Source organism: Stegastes partitus, unplaced genomic scaffold, assembly GCF_000690725.1.
Source record: "Stegastes partitus isolate 25-593 unplaced genomic scaffold, Stegastes_partitus-1.0.2 Scaffold443, whole genome shotgun sequence".
In the NCBI taxonomy this organism is placed as follows: Eukaryota; Metazoa; Chordata; class Actinopteri; family Pomacentridae; genus Stegastes; species Stegastes partitus.
In genome coordinates this window covers 382,095-394,737 of record NW_007578174.1, presented here as the reverse complement: position 1 = coordinate 394,737, position 12,643 = coordinate 382,095, and the positions used below count along the sequence as shown (strand labels likewise).

Sequence of the window (12,643 nt, the reverse complement as noted above, 5' to 3'; positions counted from 1 at the left end):
AGAGTGATGCGCTCTGCTGCGCTCACCGGCAAAGTCACTGCTTTCTCAAGGACACTGCGGCTAAGGGGCAAGAAAGAGAGAAGGAATGACACACAGGAAGCAGGACGAAGAAGAAGAAGAAGGCACAAAGAAGTAAAGACGTGCAGTGATGGAAGGCCGAGTGAGACGCTGAAACGAGCGGAGGAAACGGAGAAGACAAAAGTGGTGGACGTAGAAGATGGGAAAAGTGTGAAGGAGGGGGAAGGGGATGGAGAGAAGAAAGGATGAAGATGGGTAAACATTGGCGCATCCACACAGCTTCTGTTTGTGAGCGTGTTAAGTCAGGTAATGTAAATATAATCCTCACTAGGGTCATGGGGGGCTGGAGTCTATCCCAGCTGACTCAGGGTGAAGGCAGGTTCACCTGGACAGGTAACCAGTTTATCACAGGGCTACACTTAGACACACTCACATTCACACCTACAGACAATTTAGAATCACCAATTAACCTCAACATGTTTCTGGACCTTGTGGGAGGAAGCTGGAGAACCTGGGGAGAACCCACGCTGCACGGGGAGAACATGGAGACTCCACGCAGAAAGATCCTGGGTGTCCTCACCAAGAAGCAAACCGGCAACCTTCTAATTGCGAGGCAACGGTACTAAACACCGATCCACCTTGCAGCCCTAATGTAAATATAAAAGTCAAAATATAAAACACGGTACACTGTACGTACCTGAAAACATGCAGTTCAACACAAAGCCGAACAGAGCTACAGGTTCTGATGACTCTCACAGCTGATTAATGTGTCCTTTTGGGATTCATCAATTACTCATTTAGTCTAATTAAAGAATTGTGAAAAAAAAAATCTTGACAACAGAAGCACAAAAGAACAAAAACAGCAAATCATCACATTTGAGAAGTTGGATGTGCAGCCTACGATCCCATCCAGAGCCTGCATGATGTACGATGCGGTCGGCAAAAATGGTTGCAGACTCTCAGCATCCCCTCTTCTCTGAATACGAACCATCAGGAAAAAGACTCAGGGTGCCAAAGTGCAAATCAAACCGCTTGAAGCTATTGTTTGTTTCCGCCTCCAAGAAGCTGCTGAACTCCAATACCTAGGACCACTGCGATGGAGCAAATGTGGAGTACATACACAGGCTATCTATGGAGTGTTCTTTCTGTGTAGTTTAACGTCTTCATGTACTTTTAGGATGTTTTGTTCATATCTAAACTAACAGACTGTGTCCAAACAAGACAAACTTCCCCTGAGGGACAATAAAGTTCACTCTACTCTACTATTTTGGCTACATGCTTCATTTCTTTCGGTTTAGGGGTGCTTCAGTAGCTCACCTGGCAGAGCACATACCACACGTCAAGGCTGAATTCACACCACAGTGGCCTGGCTTCCAAATCCAGCCCAGGCCCCTTGCTGCTATTAATCCTCTCTTCACTTCCCCCCCGGTCTCCCTTCCCACGACTGTCCAATTAAGCATAAATGCCAACAAAAATAAATAAAAAATTCAATGTGTGTATGGATTTTCTGTGACTCGTGGACTAATCCCATCAGCAGCAACAATGCTAAACTAAATTGACTGAATTAACACTGACATGAACCAGCCGACGCAGCGTCCCACTGAGCAGGAATAGACATGCTATAGTTATGTTATACACACTGTGAGGCAAAGCTGTGTCTGCCCGGTTTAGTCTCACCAGCGATCCACTAAAACCTCTACAGCGATCAATTATTTACACATAAACACACACGCTCAGACCCCAAAACACTCCCACTGAGATGATAGGGAAGGCCGCTGGGTGAATTGCATAAAAGCTACTTTACATACATAAGTAGGCAGTTTACCAAAGCAGAGTGTGAACTCAGCAACCGCCAGGACCGCAAGCCCCTGACCGACTGCGATCCAAAAATATGTCTAACCTAGACGCATTACTTGACCACAAGGTAAAGGCGAGACTTCTGCTGTTTTTTTATAAGTACGGTATTAAGTTGTATATAGATGTGGTAGAATAGGCGGGATGTAGTGATAGACATACAGATATATATGTACAGTAAATATAATGACTACAGCTGTGCAGGTGTTTGTATATTCTAGAAAGGCACATACACAGACCAAAACCACAATGATATCAGAGTAAGAGGGGGAGCAAATGCTCAATATTTTAATACTTCCATCCATCCATTCATCATCTCTACACCTTAATCCTCACTAAGGTCATGGGGGGCTGGAGTCTATCCCAGCTGACTCAGGGTGAAGGCAGGTTCACCTGGACAGGTAACCAGTCTATCACAGGGCTACACTTAGAGACAGACAACCAAGCACACTCACATTCACACCTACGGACAATTTAGAATCACCAATTAACCTCGACATGTTTTTGGACTGTGGGAGGAAGCTGGAGAACCCGGAGAGAACCCACGTTGCACGGGGAGAACATGAAGACTCCACGCAGAAAGATCCCGGGTGTCCTCACTGGGACGTGAACCGGCGACCTTCGAGCTGCGAGGCAACAGTGCTAACCACCACCATCACTTTGTTCCACGTGGTTCATTTAACCCTATTCAGGACTTTTGGGATTGTTTGAACCCCAGGTCATTTGGTTTAGGTGACAGGTATTGTTTTTTCATTTTTTAAGTTTTTTTAAATATAAATAGAGGGACATTTGTCATGCATGTGGAACCAAAAATACGTCAACTTATCAGAAAATTTATTGAACATAGTATAAAAGTCGATAATGAATGCCAACAAATATTTTGCGCATGTTCTTTCGTGGAGTCCAAGACCTTCTATGTATGGCGTCATGAAAGTCCTGAACAAGGTTAAATATCTACCAAAAAGAAACTGTTACCTTTACCCAGATTCTGTAAAAAACAAAAAAAATATTGAGTTTGTCAGCGCATCCAAGAAGCCTGACTGACTCAGACGTGAGCAGCAGTCATGACAAAAATTTAAGGGTCTTTTCAGCTGAACTTTGCTAAACTGCAGGTTGTGTTTATACAGAGCGAACAGGAGACAAGTATGGAGACAAATTATAAATGTAGGTAGTAAAATATCTACAGTATGTGGAGCCACTTTTTCCTAAATGTTGTACAAGCTGATTCCAGGTTTTTATAATTTGTTGTAAAATAAACGACCAAAGAATTTAAACTTTCTAGTATACGTTTTTATGACTTATAGCATCGTAACTCAACATTTTTGACTTCTCTCTACTTGTAGTCATGGCTGTGCTGTTCCATAGAGGTGCAGGGCTTCATACTGCAGAGAGTCCACAGTGAGTAAAAATGTGTCAGGAGCAAAAAAAAAAAAAAAAAGGTCAGTATCTACCAAGGGTTCAGAAGATTAATGTGTTCGTGGTCACTAGTGAAAATGACACCACTTGTTTCAGCCGACCAACAGTCCAAAACCAAATCCAAACTTTTGTTGAACTTGTTGTCAGTCAAGCACTTAATCAACCAGGTGATTGTGTCAGCACTGATAGGCCATAAAACCACATGACTGGTCAGACAGGGGGAGCATACCGCAGCCTGACACAAGTAGCTGTAGATTAGTGGAGAAACACGTCGCTGGACTATAAATTGTCAAACCATGATTCAGATTTATACACACAACACAAAAAAGCACAATACTCTTCCATGGAACATTTAAACTTTTACAAAAATACGAGTGAGTCTCACCTGTTAGCTCATATGTGGAACTACACACAAGCTTTCTCTTCAGCATCTCCAAAAGCTTTTGTGTTTAGATGGAAAAATTGCAGATCTGCACTGGAATTCTTGTTCCTAACTGGTAGATATGGATTCCCAACACACACTGTACTGCCTGAAACATTTGACTCCACGCTAATGTGTCCAACAAACACAATTCTTGGTTTTATCTGATTTCTTAACAAAATCAAAACATCCAAAGAGAAAATACTGATACGAGCACTAACCCTGACGCTTCACATTACCTTAGACTGTTAGACAGAGCTCATAAGATGAATAAACACACATGCACGCACACACACAGACAAACACACTCAGTCTTTGGTTCAGCAGGGGTGTAACTCAAACTCTCCTCTACAGGACTTCTCTTGTTTTCTAGCTTGTTGGGCTGCACTGTAAACAACGAGCCACCACCCTGAGAAGCAACCCTTTACACTACAAGAGCCAGCATATAGAGAAAGATAGACAGACAGAGGGATAAGAATGGAATCCGTTATTTATGTCACTCACCTCCTTCTGTCCTCCTATCGGTTTATCTGCCCACTTTTTTTTTTCTCAGCGTCTATCAGCCAGTCTGGAGTCACGCGGTGTCAGAGCAGGCAGGGTTCAGCACCTGAGAAGACAGAAGATCAAAGGTCGGTTAAGATCAGCGCAATAGCACTTAAGGATCGTGTTCAGTTTGACTTCGGTCAATCAAACGGGGAAAAAAACAAGCGGTGAAAAATACAGATATTCTTGTAAAACAAGCATCATATACTGTCTTGCACAGAGGCTCACACGAACACACAACCTCTAAGAAAACATGATTGTGCGGCAAAACAGAGAAAAAGAGCTGAACAGTGAAAGATGAGAGGATAACAAGTGGATTGGAAGTGCATCTTTAATCTCTCTTTAACCGAGGATACTATTGTGCACCCAGCAGATCCTGACTGTCATATTAGTTTTTCTCGTAGTTTTTGCAAACATCACCAGAAAGGCAAATGGGACAGGACACAGCAATGAGAGCTGGAGGGGGGAGAAAAGTTAGAATGATAAAAAAACCAGAGGAGATTGGAAAAAGAGATAAACTGAAGTAAACTGAAAACAAAGTGCACAAGTTTTCCCTGGCCAGGAAATTGACCCCGTCCCTGTGGAGGAAGCAGGCTCTCCCTTTGCATTTGCATGCACGGCCCGACATAAGTAAGTGTATGAAACAACAACTCCGTTCACACTCCCGCTTTGCGTGCAAATAGTCGAGAGAAATAGATTTTTTTTTTTTGTATCGCAGAACTTTCGATAACATCCTGTTGTAGCTTCCTCTAACAATAGCTGACTTTCAAAGCTTGTATCATGCACAGCTGATCCATTCTTCTACCACAATCCCAACATAATATTAAAAAAGCTGCTTACTCTAATTAATTGTGACAGAAGTCTGACGTATGTCCGTACTACAAGAAGCACCTGCAGCTTTCCCCCTCAACTAAAGTGATTCATCTACAGAAAATGTAGTTTTGAACTAGTTATAATATCCATTAGAACTTTTTCCGAGTAATTTCTGACCTTTTGCTGTTAATTCACAATGAAACCTGCTGTATTCTCTGTGCTTTTGCAAGGTTGAGCGGCAGTGGGCGTTGCGTTTGTGTCCTCAGCGTGCTCGCTCGTTTGCTTGGTGTCAGTTTTGTTTTTGCATGCGGCGTAGAGGAAGCCCTGATTCATGCACAGTAGCAGGACAGTTCTTTGCATGTCCTGATTTCATTGCCATTCAATAACCTTTCAGTTACTTTAAGATCATAATGCCACACAAAACTACTTAAGTCGGCAAAAAAGTGCAGCTGTGGAAAAAGAGCAGCAACAGATTGTGGAAAGACTAACCTGGAGTTAAAATTGTAAAACTAGGAGCGGCCCTGTCGTGCATTGTTGAATCATTTTTCATATTTTACTTCCTTGACAATAATTCTTTGTTCTATTAGATGAAACACCTGAAGGCACAGTTAATTAACGAACCGGCTCGAGTCATTAAAGAATCTTGCATGAGTTTAATTCATACTATTGTAAATCAATAAGGCCAACTCTGATTGCTGGACCACTGGGAAACATCAAACTATCTTCTTCGTGGAGTTAAGAGATCTCTGAGAAACTAAGTGAAACGGCAATAATTCAAACAGACCGTATAGTGCGCTGTGTATTGCAATCAATAAATCACAACCCTCCGAGACACCATGTAATCACGTCCCTCCCTGTGTCATAGAAAAAGGCCGACCATGATGATCCTGACAAACCAGATACAACAGTGGCACACCCTGACACAATTATGAGACACAACCCGCAAAGCCAAAGACAATCAAAACAAAACAAATGTATGGTATTTGTGGAGCGCTGTTTGGAGAAACAGTCACACCTTGGATAAGTAGGGTGGGTGTTGGACTTCTTTTTGTTCATGACGTCCTGCAGAAAAAACTGGTTTTTAGTCACAATCCACTGCTGGTCTCTTTACAACTTTGACACATGCACACGGGCAAGCACAAAAATGCTAATTGTAGTGCTGCTGGTGCAAACACACACACACACACGTCATTACATACATTCAACACCACCATATCTACATCTTACCAAATGTGCGGAAATCATAAATGTAATTCTGAAAACCTGCAAGTTTGAGGGAAGTTTGTCTTAACTTTGTTGACTTTGAAAGCTTAATACATCATGAAACTAACTATTTAGCATTTCTTTGGTCGTGTGCAGTACGAAGTAAAGAGCAGACAGAGCAGAACATTGATCATCATTAAGTCGGCAGTCTGTTTTAGCAGGAACAGTTTGATAACAGCAAATGTTGTGGCACAGTCAATATGAAAGTGACATATGACTCTGATCACACGCACAAAACACGAGCGCTACGGAGCCACTCTTAAATTAGCGGTGTGCATATCACATCAAAAGGTAATCTCTTCGTTATTTTTCACAGAAAATCTGACAGATGTATTATGTAGAGGTAAAGTATGGCGTGTAGATCGGGCTTGTAAATCATTTATCACACCTCTAACAGGCATGGTGATCTTTTGTGAGATAGGAGGGGCGGAAAAAAAAAAAACATCAAGTCACAGATTTGAATTTGGTCTCTCTGTAGCCGAGCACTTGTGCAGGGGTTGATGGAGACGTACGCTACTGTCAGATAATGATCTCCACTGACTGACACGTGTTCTCAATAGAGTGCTCATGAGAAGGAAAAATAAACCTTCTGTCGGCAGCATTATTTAATTTGCCAATCCTTCACATCTCATTTGCAAACCATTACTGATAGTGAGAGCGAGAACCTCGGTGTCAAACTGAGAAGCAATGGTGCAATGAAGCATAAACAAAGACATCATTTTATGCTACAGTAGGTGGTACACAAACTTGACTGTGAATAAAACGCAACCAAGATATTTAGCTTATTAGTCACAGATGGCCGGTGATTGCCCCTTTTTGATTACAGGGGTGTGGAAGAATGTAATTAAAAACACACATTTGGACGCATTAATGTTATATACCAAAATCTACACAGAGCATACACACAACTTAATTCATCGTACGTCCCCATCGGAGCATCAACCAGGAGGCTTGAACCATTCAACCGTCGTGTTTTGCAGAAGTTTATGTCTGAGTTCCAGATAGAAGCAGCTGTTGCATCAGTTTGAACCCGGACAGTGTACTGCGTGGTGATGTAGCCATTAGCCAGACACTAATTCAGCTCTGTTGTGCTGCACAAATTAGTCGTTTAAACATCATTACAGTCGGAGCCTTAGCACTGTTAATGATTCCTCTGGTTCCCCGTGCTAAGTCAATACACTGTCGGCAGATACTTTACGATAAGTTGACGCTGTTTTATTTTATTTTGCGCTGCCTCCGAGCATCATTACATGTTTTTAACTGTGCTCGATTCGGTGCCTTTAATCAGAAAATGTTGCTTGTTCTTGAACCGATCAATATAAAAAAATAGGTGACAGAGTAGTTGTTGAGATTTTCTATAGCTCTGAGCCTGAGATTGACATGTCAGGGAAAGCACATTAAGCCGATCCCACTGTGAAACACCAGTCATAAAAATATAATAGACCGTCCCATTTAATTCTAAACGTGCTTTGCTATTCAATTTGTGAAATAAAATTAAAATCACAATCCCCCTTTTTTAATATTAATACACTTTGATAGTAATTACGATGTGACAGAGTATCCCTAACCACTTTGTCAATTTAAAAATATTACATGTAATCCTAATCCAGATAATCTCCGTTATAAATCATTTTCATTACAGTGATGCTCTGGCATACACGCATCCAATTTAGATTCATTCAGAAACATAAATGACGATTTTCAGAATTAATTAAGTTCTTCTGAGACCAGTGTTCGTCTCTCTGTGTGTGTGTGGGCTCTAGCCTGCCGAAAGGTAAAGATAACCAGACCATTCAAAGTCTCAGATAAACACAGGAGGAGGCCTTGGAATTGGTTCCCTGTTTCTGTATTTCCTCAGTATAAGAGACAGGCTCACCCATAGATCTCCACCGACTCAGCCTTGGCTTTAGAATTCCAATCAGGGAACAACTAGAGGGTGAAGGCAATACGACTAGGTGTAAGAGAAGGATATAGAGGGATTACGAGCAGGTGAAAAGGCTTGCATCCCTTCTCGAGCCACAACAGGGCGCAGAAAACAGCAATGTAATAGCACGATAGCGGGTGACCAATGAAGATGCTGGATGAGCAGTAAACAAAGTATATATGCATGAGGTTGTGCAAAGCGAAGGGACGCTGGAGACGGTGAGCTGTGACAACGTAAGCGGTGCCAGGAAGTTTCCACGTTCAGCCTGTTGTTCCTCATTCTTCTGGGGCAGGACACTTTGCTCTTCCTCCTTCCACTCAACAATAAAAGCAATTTAGGCTCATACAGATGCAGCAATTGCAGAGTAATTTACTGCTGACTAGATACCTTTATTCCCAAGAGAAAGTGTTGAGGGAAATCAAATAGCCTCGCCTTGGAAAAGAACCGATATTGTGACGGTCGGTTTGATTGAATCAGAAATTTTCAATTTGAAAAAAGAAAAAACACTCATCTATTCTGCTGCACATAAAAATGAATAGGATTAAATGACAACACTATACTGCAGGTCTGATGCAAGAAACATGACAGACAATCTTTATGAAAGCTACCATCATCACAGAATCAGAAATACATTCACGCGCACACACATACATACACACATACCTACACACACACACACACACACACACTCAAACCTTATGTGGGAATAAAAACCCCTAATTCTCTAAAGGCCCCACGCTCAATTAGAAAAGGAATGACTTCTATTTAGAAAGGAAGACAATGTAATGCTTTTTCAGCATCGTATCTTTACACTATTGATCAAAGTGTTTCTCTCTCCTTTGTTCTGCAAAGAAGAAGTTAAAAAAATAAATAAATAAGACAATGCTATTAGGTTTATACAATTGCGATGCAGCAGCTTTTTGCTTTGCTAAAAAATGTTCCTTAAGGTGCAGCCATCTCAATTTGGTGAGTTATTTAGTCTCTTCAAACAAAGCAGTTGGGTGTGACACTGAGTCGGGGCTCTGCAGACCAACTCACGCAAGGATTAAATGCACCTCTCCAAAGTACACACACACACACACACACACACACACACACACTGCAAGCCCCTGTCGGTTGTGATCTGAGATCTACACAGATAGCGATGTTTTAAACCTCACTAAAGACCTCCTCCATCCCACAGGATGTCTTTCTTTACATAAATGCTTAACAAGGCCTGGACTTTGTCCATACACCATTAGACCTACAATGTAGCTCCAAAAGTGCAATAAACTTGTTTGCAATTGCACGTTTTTTAAAATGGCAGTTGTAAAATTCGATGGCAGCTGTAAAATGCTGGAGAAAACGATAGTATACCTCAGCATCTGACAGTGTAAGGCAATGCAAGCTGCAAGGCAAAAAAAATTCCTGAACCTTCAGAAAGTACTACCCCCTGAGCAGGGGCTTTTTAGTGGGTGAAACCACCTCCCCGGAACTTCAGCTAGACTCTGGTTCCTCCAGTGGCGACGTAGCATAGAGGAACCAGGTTCTTTAACAGGTTCCAGTTCCTCAGGGAAAGTTTCTGTAGTGAAAACATGGCTAAGGTGATCCATACAGCCACACACAGCAACTGGTTCTGGTTCGTGAGAACACTTGTGTGCTGAGGCGGAGGTCATTATAGAGAATTTCTGTGAAAGCTACTTACTGATACCACCAGTCACGAACTGGCCTACAGCTGGTGCTGAACAGGAGCCAAACCGTTGTGTAGTAGAATGCATATCAACATACATGAACACTGGACCATAGGTGTTAAGTGCTGCTGAAGTACAGTGTGTTATTATTTGGTTATCAAAATGCAAACTCTTAATTATAACCTTAATGCATCATTTAAGGATTATAGAATAAATAACACACACATCTATATCACTGAAGTGTTCTAAAAATTAAACAGTACAATAGAATTTCATTGGATCTGATGCTATTTTCAGGCAAAACGTCGATCAGTTGCAGCAAGTTTGTGACAAGGTTGGCTGTGAAAGGCTATTTTGAGCCTGTTTCTATTTAAAGAATATCTTTTACATAGTTTCTTCCCTTTTTGAAAGATGTTGTGAAAGTGAAGTGTTCTTAAGAAGTACAAGAATAAACTAACAAAAAAGAAAAACCCTTATTTATCTAACAGATAAATACAGAAAGACGACATAGAAGTGTTTCAGAAGTACGAATGACACCGACGGTTCACCTCTAAAGGCAAACTCTGAACATATGCCTGCCTTTCAGTGATACACTGGGCTATTATATGGTCTATTTGATGTCGCAGCCACTGTGCAGCTGCTTTGTATCTCCCCTGTGAAATGTTTCATTGCATTCAATTAGCCACGCAAGTTTTGGCAACCAATGGATGCGATTCAGTCTTTTTCCAGGTTTATGGACCACAGTGAGGTGAATAAATGCAAGTGCACACCCTATATCATATCAGCCTGACAAGCGACAGACCACTTAAACAGAACATTAAAAAAGGCAGACAGACAGGAGGAGGAACAGGGACGGGAAGTCTTGACTCCTTGTATTTCTCTCACCCACACTTGTATCAATACACACAACCACACAAACACTAAATGAGAGAGAGTGACTAACACTCGCCCAAGGCTTCATACAGTAGCTCTTAACAAATCCAAGCCTTACCCAATCATTTCCCTTCTCTCTAGGTTGCCATAGCTACAGCCTGCCTCCTTGTCTGTACTTTGGGAAGGGTGAGACTTTACCACTGTGTCAGTGTGTGTGCGTGTGTGTGTGTGTATGTGTGTGTGTGTGTGTGTGTGAGCGTGCTGTGTGGTAACCCCACCAGATGGGGTCTTAACACTTCCTATCTGTCAACCTTACATTCACACTCCTATTGGACATCTCAGATGGGAAGGTGTGAGATAGCAGAGAAAATAACTGCAGTGTTGTGACCCCACGTGTGCCATCTCGCTCAGTACTGAAGGAGCAGCAGCCGAACTTCTGCTGCAGGGGCAAAGAATGAACTATGCAAACTTTACATTATGCATAAAAAAACATTCAACAATATTAACAAATACCCTCCGATTCAGACATTATCAGCCCATTAAATAGTCATTATGTTTGCACATTTTTCCTTTACATATGGGCAGTAGGGACCTCCTCCACCCTCTAGTATGCTAGAAGGTACGCTGTCATCCGTTCTGATCAGTGATGCACAGAAAGTAGCCCAGACAAAGTGGGCGAACTCTGAATAAGTGCGTGTAAAATGACTGGTGGAGTAGTCATCCAGGAAACGCACAAATTAGAGCTTTGTAACATGTGCGACAGAATGCATTTTAACCCAAACACTGATCATTTTCTAAACCCAACAGAGTAATCTCAGTGCCTACATTGAACCAAACAGACACACAAGTCTGAACACAAAAGTCAAAACAAGACTCAAGTCAAAAATTGATTATAATAATGGCCGGAAACAGGACATGAAGTCAAGTGCTCCAGAGTGACAGTTGGGCTGATTTGGACCATCACCAACCCATCGAAACTTCCAAATGTGGACTTATGTTCTCAGCGCAAAATTGCGGCTCCCCCCGCCATTAAATTAGCTGATAATGGCACCATTAAACGGGGTGATAAAAGCCTATGAAGCCTACTAGAAAGTGGAGCAGGTCCCCATTTGCTCATATGTATAGAAATGATCCCCGGCGATAATGGCCATCCATAGCATTTATAATGGGTGCAAATACAGTAGAGTAGCTAGACTCACAGGTAGCAATTTCTCAGACAACGTCGCATTACCATACTCCTAATTTGTACCTAAACAAATAATGAACTAAGCGATTAGTTGATTGCACATGACATTAGCTTCACAAATACAGAATGTTATCTAAACACAGCGGCCATACCGAAGCTTTATGGAAACAACACAGTCTGAATGGGTAAATGTCAAATGTGGAGCTACGTGGATTATTAATTTGATTAGACATAACACTCAGTTCTAAACAGTTTCGACAATCAGTGGTGAAAGAAAACATTTCTGTAACCAAAAAAAAATTGTGATTTGATCAAGCAGAAGCCCTGGAATGATAAATTAGGCCAATGCATGAGCTCCAAAAGAAACGGCCACCCTATAAACAAGGATTTGATTATTTCTTTTCTGTACTTCAGTCAATAGAATCTCTTTCTGGTGTGTGTGTTCGCTAATGTGTGCATTGATGACTTCCTTGTTATCAGATAATCTACCCGTATGTAATGAAGTGCTGTTTTGTCAGCAGAGTTATGTACAGCGAGGTGACGCAGAGGCTTTGGACAATTCATTACACCGCTAAAATACAGCAACTGTGAAGCTACCACAAGTCTGTGGAGGCAGCGAGAAACTGAGTGTGTGGTTGTGTGAGAGAGAGAGAGAGAGAGAG

The 12,643-nt window shown here is 41.8% G+C and overlaps 1 protein-coding gene across 2 annotated transcripts in view; it reads right to left on the bottom strand.

Annotated features, from left to right (window-relative positions):
* The window catches only part of strbp (spermatid perinuclear RNA binding protein), an 85,742-nt gene that overhangs the window by 52,490 nt on the left and 20,609 nt on the right, over positions 1 to 12,643 (bottom strand). For both annotated transcript variants that reach the window (XM_008286234.1, XM_008286233.1), the window contains exon 2: positions 4,214 to 4,316. The gene's annotated coding sequence lies outside the window, so the exon portion shown is untranslated. The remainder of the gene's footprint in view (positions 1 to 4,213; positions 4,317 to 12,643) is intronic.